Below are 11,257 nucleotides of genomic sequence, written 5' to 3'. Positions count from 1 at the left end.
AGGTTCTGCATTTGTAAATTCAATTTTTCATCTGGTTTTTCTTTACTATATTTATTTATATCACGAGTAAAGGCCTTTAATTTTTCGGTAACCTCTTTTCTTGTTTTTATCCAATCATCTTTATTTTTGTTTATTACTAACTCTGTTAATGTAGGCAATCCATATTCTGATATTATATCTTTATCGATATTTATATCTAAATTTGCTATAAATTCTTCTGTTAATTCTTCGGGAGGTTTTTTGGTGTCTTCAAGCTCACCATCTTCATCATCCAAAACCATATGATCTTTCGGCGGTAATAATCGTGTTGGTTCTCGGAATAGCTCTTCCAAACCCATATCATCTTCCGGCGGTAATAATCGTGTTGGTTTTTCCGATGGCTCTTCCACCATTTCTAGATTTTCTATTTCATGTATCTTATCAACAAACTGTTTTGGAAGTAATGCTAATTGTTGTTTTATTCCAGGTAATGCTTTTAACTGACTTGATAATTGTTCTTTTTGACTTTCTATTTTTTCAGTAATTGGTTTATAAATTTCAGTGTACATATCCCGATTTGTAGCTTTTCTTATTTTTTCTCTCATTATTTCTTCTCTAAGATTTCTCATCTTTTGCCCAACTAATTTTTTCTTATTATCATTTCATTAAGTTTGATTGCATTTATATAATAATGTAAGATAATGTAAATAATGTAAAATAATGTAAGATAATGTAAGATATGTAAAATACATGTAATATTATATAAATGGAAATTCCAAATTATGATACAAAAAGTGATAAATCCAATAACTTTAAACAATTTTATCCTGTTTATGCCAGATTCATGTTTAGAATGTTAATATGTGGATCTTCTGGATCTGGAAAAACAAATACATTAATGCATATACTTCGAAAACCTCTTATATATTATGATAAATTATACTTATATGCTAAAAACTTAGAACAATCTAAATATCAAGATTTAATTAACAACTTAAGTCAAATTGCAAAAAAAATTAAAGTAGATCCAAATGAAATACTTGAATATTCAGCTGATCCCAACCAAATTGAACCTTGTGAGAATCTTGAATCAGAAAAACAAAAAGTAGTAATATTTGATGATTTGTATGTGAAGATATAAAAAAGTTCAAAATGAAATAACAAATACTTTATTCAAGGACGTCACAAAAATTGTTGTGTTATTTATTTAAGTCAGTCTTACTATAAAACACCAAAAGATATTCGAATTAACTGTTCACATTATATTTTGTTTGAAAGTCCAGGTAAAACGGAAAATAATAGTATTTGTACTGAACAAAATTAGATCGTGATACTTTTGCTAATGCAATAAATCAAAAATATGATTTCTTATATATTGACAAACCAAGGAAGTTTTTAAAAAAAACTTTACTGGTAATATATAATAATTATATAATGGGAGTTTTTAATGATGTAAAACAAATAAGTGAACCTGACGATATAAGTAAAGTTAAATTTGATATTGATTTAAGTGATTATGCTACTAAAAAGCAATTCAAAAAGCTTAAAAAGGAAACGGAATCGTATCTTCACAGAAATAAGGAACTTGATAACACAATGAATAGAGCATTAGATATGGAAGTAATGAAATAATCAACCTAGGAAATCCAGATAAACCCAACGATGCAGTTCCAAGACGGTTTGTGTATAAAAAAATTCAAGTGTAATAGAATGACTATAAACTTGAAGACATCAAAAGTATAAAACAAACACTAGAAGAAGAAGTAAAGAATATTGAAGAATTAAACAAAAGATTTTAAAAAGAATTCATTATTAATAGTTGAATTACAAGTAAAATTGAAGAAGAAATGAAACTATGGTTGATTCTATTAAAGAACTTGAAGAGAAATCTGATTTGACAGATGACACATAAAAGAAGTATTTCGAGTTAATTTAAACATTTTATTCACCCAAATTCAAGAATTAAAAGATAGTATGATTAAACATGAAGAACTAAAAGACAGATTATTGAAGCTGAGAAAAAGTTACAAAATATGTATCAGTTAGAAATCAGAACAGAAATAAATAAACTAAATACTGAAACTGAAAATAAGCATAAAGATTTATTAGAATTATTTCAAATAAATTTGCAGAATATAAATCTGAATTGAAAAGGCAGCTTCACAAAGAGGTATGATCATGACAAGCATAGATGACTTTTAAAAAAGAAATTAATTCTAAAATAGATGACTTTAAAAAACAAATTCGAAATTGGATTAGTATTGTTGACAACCGTCGTAATTTAAAGTATGCAGACTTAAGTAATATTACAAAAAAATTACAAGATGATATTAATGAATTTAATGCTAAAGTTGAAGAACATAAAAATGAACTGGACTTTGTAGTTGAAAAATCAGTTAAACAAGGAGAGTTAATTACTGCTAATACTGAAGCAATTAACATAATTAATAATCAGCTAGAAAATTTGAGAAACAACTTGTAAACATGATTAATAATGTCGATGCACATCACAATATAAAGTACGAAGAGTTAAGTAAACTTAAAGTTTATTACAAAAGATATTAATGAAATAAATGATGAATTTAATGATAAAATTAAAAAAATAATAAATGATTTAGACTCTGTAGTTTAAAATATCGGATAAACAAGGAGAATCAATCACTGCTAATACCCAAGTAATTACTGCTAATACTAAAGCAATAACCGCTAATGTCGGAAATTACCACTAATACCCAAGAAATTACAAAAGTAAAAATGTTTTCTTAAAACAAGAAACACAATTAGGTAGAACAAAGAATACTGTTGACATCTATCTGCTTCTGAAGTTGCTACAACAAAACGACTTGATGATTTAGCTGAAATAATTCTTAAACTTAAAAAGAAAGACAGAAAATAGAAAAATAGGGTAGAGGAAGTGAGACATGAAGTGTTTCTCTTTGAATACTATTATAATCATCCTTTTGATTACATACAAATGAAAAAGTATTTTGACCGTCGTGGTGCTTGGATACATTCAACATATAAAAATATGGCCGATCTGAACTATTTAAATGAATTTGAAGTAAGACCTGGAATTTTCGTAGATTATGAAGATTTTATAAACACAACCAAGAATATAAAATAGATGTACTAGATATGCTTTGAGTGGTGTGTTTTATAGTCAGAAAAACCGAACTTATATAATAGATATTAAATTTTTATTAAAGGGTGTGAGCTCTTTAAGTGAACCGTATAAACCGACTAAAAGCCCAATATCACATTTTATTTAGGTGGCGGATGATAGGCCTCAGGATGATGTTTTATTGATATATTTGATAATGTAAATATAACAGCTGAGGCAGCTGAGGACTTTGACACTGATAAGTTATATCTATGTATAAGAAAAAATTAAAAATTTATCTAAAACAAGGAACAATGTTTGATATTCACCCGTATGACGATTCAGCATCTACAGAATTAACATTTTATGCTTTTGATAGGTGTACATTAGATTCTACATATCGGATGAACCTGTATCCTCTGATAGAAGCAGACTTTTGGATTAAAAGCTTAATTAAAGTTTTAATTACTATGTGTACCCTAATAATATACTTACTAATTGAAAATAAGATCAAATATCTTACATTTTATTAATAAATATAATATAATATAATCTGCCAAATTTTGCCAAAGTTCTGCCAAGTGGCAGATGTGGCAGTGTCTGCCAACTTGGCAGAAAAATGGCAGGCTTTTGATTGGTTGAATTGTGGTTTCCCGCATTATCATTTTTAAAAATGCACTTGATTTACCTATGACACTTATATTAAATCAGTAGACTGTAGGTCTGACTGGGTCAAAGACCCCTGTAAAACGTAAATCGATCACAAGGAAGTTTAAACGAATTGTACTACAAATGTAAACATATCGGTTTTATGAATGAAAGTAAATACCAATAGAACGACACCGGTGTCGCTTTACATTGAGCTCACAAACGATATTGATTGATAAACTTGTTAAAGAAAATGACACCGGTGTCGTTAGATTTTGAGGGTACAAGTGTACCAAGTGCAACCGAAGACTGTAGGTCTGACTGGGTTAAAGACTTCGAAGGTTTCAGCTTCGCGAGTTAGTATTATAAGTTTAGGGTTGGGTTAATTGTTGGGTTTAAAACCTGTGGATTTTAAATTGGCCGGCATTGGTCAGTCTGGACCGAGGGGTCAAAAGGTTAAGTGGGGTTAAAGTGCCAAAACAAACAATTACTATACTACTGACAATTGAGGAAAAATACTGGGCTGCTGACATTGTTATTGACAAGGAAATGGAAAAACTTGAGTTTTAGGTTACATCAAGTGACTCGGCGACAGACACATGCCTCTGAATATAATGGTTGGTCTTTTTGTACAGACACAATCGATGAATGAACTGATCTTTTGTAACTGTTGTTAGATATTGTAATTACATACATGCACCATGTTGACATTAATACTACATGACTCATGAAATGCTCATTGTTATTGCAAATGATTACATGAAAGATGAAACAATAAATAAATAAATGAGTAAATAAATAAAATAAAATAAAGAAAATAAAAAATAACCAATAAATAAAGAAAAAAATATATAAACAAAATAATTAAAAAAATACCTCCGTGGTCTGGGTTCGAACCTGTATCTGTCCATAACCGAAACTGTTACAAAAAACAAACGGACGCGTTACCACTACACCACCATGCCATTCAGAATACGAAACATTAAAATACGTACTTATTACTTCATATACTATTATTTTTTATAATAAACCTGACTACCCTATTATCAGTTATACCAAAACTTCATGTTACCCTGGGAGGATTATATATACTACTAAGATAATTCATCAATGCATATAAAAGTTATGGAGCGGAAACAATTTTACTTGATCTTCAATAGTGACATCGACCTTTGACCAACAGGCATAAGTCATGTATTTGCATTATCTACACATTGCCGTCTATACACATACAGCGTTTTAGGATCTAGCTTGAATAGTGTTCGAGTTATTGCAGGTTCCAGATTTGCGGACAGACGGACGGACAGAGATCATTCCTATAGTTCCCTCCGATGTTCTACCTGTAGGGAACTAAAATGTATACACAAATGCTTCTCATCTGTCTTCGGATCACCCTTCATATTTCAAAATTAATAAAGCTGACTAGAGGCAATTTCAAAGATTATGTAAAATGATTTGACTTCAGAGAATTTCACAAATTTGGATTATCCTGTTGTTCTGTTATTTCTATCCGTTATAGCTGACAAGTAGATTCCAAACACTTCAATAAATGGTGAACATGAAAATAAACCTTGTTATAATGATGATTGTAAGTCCGCTGTTAAAAACGTAGAGCTGCAATTAAAAAAATCAATATAAGGTCAACCGAAGAAAATCTACAATCTGTTAAAATTTTGAGAGCAAAAGCCCATAGAACAATTAAACAAGCAAAGAGAAAGTCATTGTAATCAGACGTTTCTAAACTAAATTCCAGATCATCAGTTTAAAAGGTCTGGGAAGATTCGCAAACTTAGTTGTAAAGGAAAAACCTCGAACTTTGGTCATTTAACCATTGCATCTACAAAAGATATTGCAAACACTCTTGGTGACAATTTTGATCAACGTTTTAAAAATGTCACGGTATAGAACTTGAATATTAAAACGGGGAGAAAGTGTGTAGGCGGCCGGGCAGCTCAGTCGGTAGAGCATCCGAACGGTATTCCGAGGCCCCGGGTTCGAGTCCCGGTCTGGCTGCATATTTTACTCACCCTGTGACATATGGCGCCCAACGTGGGGCCGTGACGGCATTACACTGGTTAGTATCCGACGTCTGTAATTGCTTATATATAAAGTACCCACTGAAATTCGAGGACGAATTTCAAAATGGTGGGGAAATATGTCACGGTATAGAGCTTGAATTTTAAAACGGGGAGAAAGTGTGTAGGCGGCCGGGCAGCTCAGTCGGTAGAGCTTCGGAACGGTATTCCGAGGCCCCGGGTTCGAGTCCCGGTCTGGCTGCACATTTTACTCACCCTGTGACACAAATATCAAAACAACTTAGAACATTAAGCCTTTAAACTTTAGGTCCAATAATGATGAAGATTATAATAAACCTTTTCACTTACAGAATTACTTGACTCTTGAGAAATACTACGATACTAGTATTGCAGCTGGTCCAGATCAAATCCACTATCAACTTTGAAAACACTTACCACAAGAATCATTAGAACTCTTCCTCGAAATTTACAACATTACATAGAAACACGCACCTCCCCAAAACGAAACACACAACACGCACATGTGCACACGACCAACACACACACACTCGCATACAAAGCAAACACTCGAGGACAAAATGAACAGATAAAGGAACACAGTGGGGCACTGCCTTGGAACGGTCGGTGTCAAAAACATCACTGGGGAGCTTAAACGGGTTTATGGTGCGCACCCAACCTCACTCTTGCCCCTAACATGTTTCAAAGTCACGGGACAGTGTAAATAAACACACGCAGTGGAAACAAAAAAGCATAGCATGTAAAACACGAAAACGTGTTTAAAATACAAAAATATTACAGGATGGTTTCCTCTCGAGTAGCCTCCCCCATCTTACTACACCTTCGTATACATCCACACATATGTGTATACCTCACCCGCACGATAATTTAGACGACAGTATGTTTTATCATTGTTTGATTGTTACGGTTCTTATCCATCGTTGAACTCATAAAGGTTGTCAACGCACGCACGCACACACACAAATCCGTTCTCTACCCATTTAGACTGCTTGTATCTTGTATTAAGTCATCTTTGTTTTACCTAAAAGCAATTATTCCTCAAATATGGTGAACTTCATAAGAAATGTTGCTTGCATTTTCATTTTCATCAGATAGTCAGGGCATATTCTTGATGTTGACAGATATAACAGCAAGTTTTGGCTAGCTTTGCCCCTTGGGGCTCATTTATCTTTTTGAAATCAGTTATATAATTAATGTATATGAAAATTAAAAGCCATTGTTTACCATTTTTGCTTAGAGAAGTTTATTACTGTCCTCAAAATCAGAGACTTGCATTTAGTTATTTCATGTGTACTTATGCAAATGGCATAATATACAGAATGTATGTCTTTATCGTGCTTGTTAGTTATGAATAACATAAGTATAACAAAAACATTTTGAAAAAAAAGATATCTTTTAAGATGGCTTTCATGTTCTGTAAAAAAACTGACTTCAGTAGAAGGCAGAAATCCTTTCTTAGCTATAAGTAAAATTCAAGGCATATCCCCCAGAAGTTCAAATGGTTTAAATGGATTATCCATTTTTGTTTAGCTCAAATTATTTATCCTCGGGAGCTCCAGTTAAATGATGGTGCACTCAAAGCAACATCTTATGGGATATACATTTCTCAATTAATTCGGTTTGCAAGAGCGTATAGTTATGTTGAGGATTTCAGTGAACGTAATCAATGTAATAGAAATAAGCTTCTTCAACAAGGCTACCGTTATTACACAATACGTAAAAACAAGGATAAATATCCAACAGGAAAAGCCACGTTCCAAAAATACAGCCTCCCCAAACGTTAACCGAGCACGCGGTCGCGCACACGAGCAAAAATGACACTCACTTACTCTCACACAAAGCAAACATACCAACACACATTCTCACACAAAGCAAACAAAATAGGACAAAACGAACAAATAAAGGAACACATAAGGACACCCCTTGGAACGGTCAGTAGCTAAATCATCACTATGGTGCTTAAACCGGTTTATGGAGGTTCTAACCTAACACTTACCCACACAATGTTCCAAAGCAATGGGACAGTGTGAATAAAAGATATCCCCGCCAGGTGAAACCCTAACATATGCAATGACAACATAATGCATGTTATGTAAAACACAAAAATATTCTTACATATTTATATAAAGAGTTCCTGTTTACGGACGTTGAGTTTCTCTCCGCGCCTTCTTAAAATATAGTGTTATAAGAAAAACGTGCTGAAAAGAGTCATTCGTTTGATTTTGTTTTTACTTTTATTTCTTGAATATGGTTTGCAACAAAGATATTCGATCACTGGGAGTGTCTTGTTACCACCTACAATTACCTTCGAGCCATATATTCCCATATCCACCTGCAACCAGTAAAAGAATCTTATAATTTTAAACAAACCGATGCACATATATAAAACAGACCTGGGACGAAAACTCTGGCAATGACCAATTTGAAATCGAACTCTTTCGCAATCTTTTTTGTTTTGCTTTGTTTTCACACCGGCAAAATTAAGGTATTAAGGCGAATTCAGTTTGTGGTGGTAGAGCAAGATCTCTCGAGCACCTCGATCACTTTTGCAGGCATTTTCGGACATCTCAGTCAGACCATCGACCTTTTCAACGCCAGCTGGATCCTAGGTAGGTTTCGAACTAATATCGGTGAGGAAAAGAAATTTGAACACAGCAATCTTGACCACTTAGCCAAGAAGGCAAATGAAAATATTGTATGAGATAGTATCCTTTTTAGACACGACAGAAATTGTTTTGTAAGCGTGTTTTTACTACACTCGAAAAGAACAATTTTACATCACATTATACGGTATAGATTGTGTTTGGTTTTGTTTTGCTGATTTTCAAAAGTAAGGGGCCTCGGTCATGGATGAACTATACCTAGACTGTTTCACTGAAACTGTGCCATTTCGGCCAAAAACTACAATGTAAGTGGGGACTGGTTCAAGTTATTTAAAATCTTGTTAATAGTAAAGTAAGTACCAGAGAAAATGCAATGTAAAACCCGAATTCCAAGTACACTGCCACGTAAAATGTTTCTTTCAAAGCAATGTCTGGTAAATGACCAACACAACAAATATGTTCTTGTAAAGCAATTTTCAGAAATCAATATGGTATGAAGCATAGAAATCATGGTTGTTTTAGGAACAGTCGAATACCACTGAAATAATTGCAATATCTGCAATAAAATACAAAAGCATGTACCTGACTTATCATCTGCTGGTACTTTCAAAACCTTCAACATAAAACTAAAAGTGTTCATTGTTCTTTTTTTTCATGCACACAAGGAGCAACATGTTTCCTGTACGTAAGAAAGAAAAACATAGCAAATACATGTAGAATGTTTCAAAGCTTTCTCTGATATATTGTCTTTAATTACTTCTGCAAGTTCGAAACATTTTCTACAATGTTGAGATAAATATTATATATTTGCGATGCTGTATTATTGTTTAACAAATTATGTGTCATGTATATAAAAACATGCGGCTAATAAAACAACATTCAACAGTACATTAATTATGATACTTAAAGACATACCAAGACCTAGTGACCTACTTTTTTCTCCCACATGTACTTCGTGCAAATTATTCTAATAATACCTGTATAATAGGGATATTCTACAAGGTGACAGATGGGCAATTTAGGCCCTCCTTGAATTAATGTGTTTTCGCAACTTCAAACATATTCGCTCATTCTCTTTTAGGTATAGTTTTATATACATAGAATAATAAATTACACTGTAGAAGTGTGGTCTAAACTCAACTTAATACATCAAGTATAATTTAATACTATATTTAGATATTAAACACGTTGTTCCGGCCTTATATACGCTCAGTTCCAAAAAAAAGTGTGCACTTAGTTTTCTGTTATTTCTTCTCGGTTATTTTCATGAAAACTTATAATGTTTGGTACCAAAATTTAAATCAGTTCGTAAACAAATTGGTATGCATTTTAGATTTTGAGTTATACCTGAGAGTTAGTGTATGAAAATATGAAACAAAAACGTTTGGAAATTTTTTGAAATATTTAAACTTTATTTAAAGTGCACACTTTCTTTTGGAAATGAGTATATGTCACTATCAATTTGTAATTATGTAAACTCATTTTCTTCATTCAAAACATGTATAATTACCATCACGAAAATTCAAAAGAATACAATTATTTTGTGGTGCTTCTTTTAAGTATATATCAACAAAAGATACATCTTTGAGTACTGTAATAAGATAATTTAAACAAAAATCAGTTGATATTAAATCTCATTTTCTCAAAGTTTGTTTAATAAACACAGAACATTTGTACATTTATCTTCAAATATCCTTCCATTCTGGCACTATTAGTCTAACTAGAAGCAGAACGTTTCCAAATTTAAAGGGATGTAATATTGTAGCCATTTTGATTTTTGTAAAACTGTTTAATATATTTCAGAATACAAAAAATTGTCATAGTATTCAGACCCGTCATAATCTGTTCCAATATTTCCCGGTTTATTGCCAATTGAGTTGCATCGGCAACGTGAACCATACCGTTGACATTTCATAATTTTATCTAATATGTCGCCAAGTCTAGCACACCGACCTCTGCCCCAACGATCCAATATGGTGTCCCTGCAGCCGCGACGTGTAACCCGACATAGCTGGCTCTCTGCCTGTGAGATCTTCCATATCAGTATAATTGCAATAATAACAACTGAAATCCTTTGTGTGGAACACATTATCCTCTCCAGATATTTATCGTCGTTCAGTTCTTTTTCAGATAATAAGAAATTAAATCCTTCTTCTTTTTCTGCAAAACAGACAACATACTTTTATAAACATCTGGAGATTGAAGGTATATATGTAGTTAATGTTTTAGCAACCAGAATGAAATATAAAGATTCAACAGCTCCGTTTAGAAGAACATACAAACCTACTATCCAATACCACAGTCTAAAATGCTGTCATCTACAACACCTAATTTATATTTAACTCCATTGTTTGAGTAGTGAAACGTATTGATTATTAGCTGCATCTCTAAAAGTAAGTATTTTACCTGACTAATCCTGCATTGGTATTGCTTTGCTATCCACTATCAATAAAATGCTTGCAAAACAAGTCCACTTATATACGACAGTTGTCAACCCAATGATTAGTACTTAAGATATTTCATTGATAAAATTTACGAAATCAGTCTATAAACAGGAAAAGGAACTTACTTTAAACAGGAAGTTAAAATCGTTTCATTTTATCGGGATTTCTAGGTAATTCCGTTGCATCAATTTCTTACAATATGTTTGCAGACTTAACAATCATCATCACATTACATTTGTACCCAGCAATTAATTATCCTTAAGTTTCACATAATAGACATTTGCGAATTAGTACGAAGTGAACTGTGGACACTTAGGACGATCGATATTTCAAGGGGATCATCTCAACATAATTTAATTATATTGTTATATATGTACAGAAGGAAACACATTCCCGTAATGGTGGTAAGGTTTGCTTTATTTTGCAACA

The 11,257-nt window shown here is 32.5% G+C and overlaps 1 long non-coding RNA gene across 1 annotated transcript; it reads right to left on the bottom strand.

Moving 5' to 3' along the window:
* Nucleotides 1–9,098: 9,098 nt before the first annotated feature.
* Nucleotides 9,099–10,946, bottom strand: LOC128556543 (uncharacterized). The gene is made up of 2 exons (XR_008370758.1): nt 10,791–10,946; nt 9,099–10,544 (listed from the first exon to the last, which is right to left on the bottom strand). It is a non-coding gene; the product is annotated as an uncharacterized LOC128556543 (long non-coding RNA).
* Nucleotides 10,947–11,257: the final 311 nt, after the last annotated feature.

The sequence above is a fragment of the Mercenaria mercenaria genome, chromosome 4 (genome assembly GCF_021730395.1).
Source record: "Mercenaria mercenaria strain notata chromosome 4, MADL_Memer_1, whole genome shotgun sequence".
NCBI lineage: Eukaryota > Metazoa > Mollusca > Bivalvia > Venerida > Veneridae > Mercenaria > Mercenaria mercenaria.
Note: the sequence above shows the minus strand (reverse complement) of the source record. Positions and strands in the feature narration are given on the sequence as shown.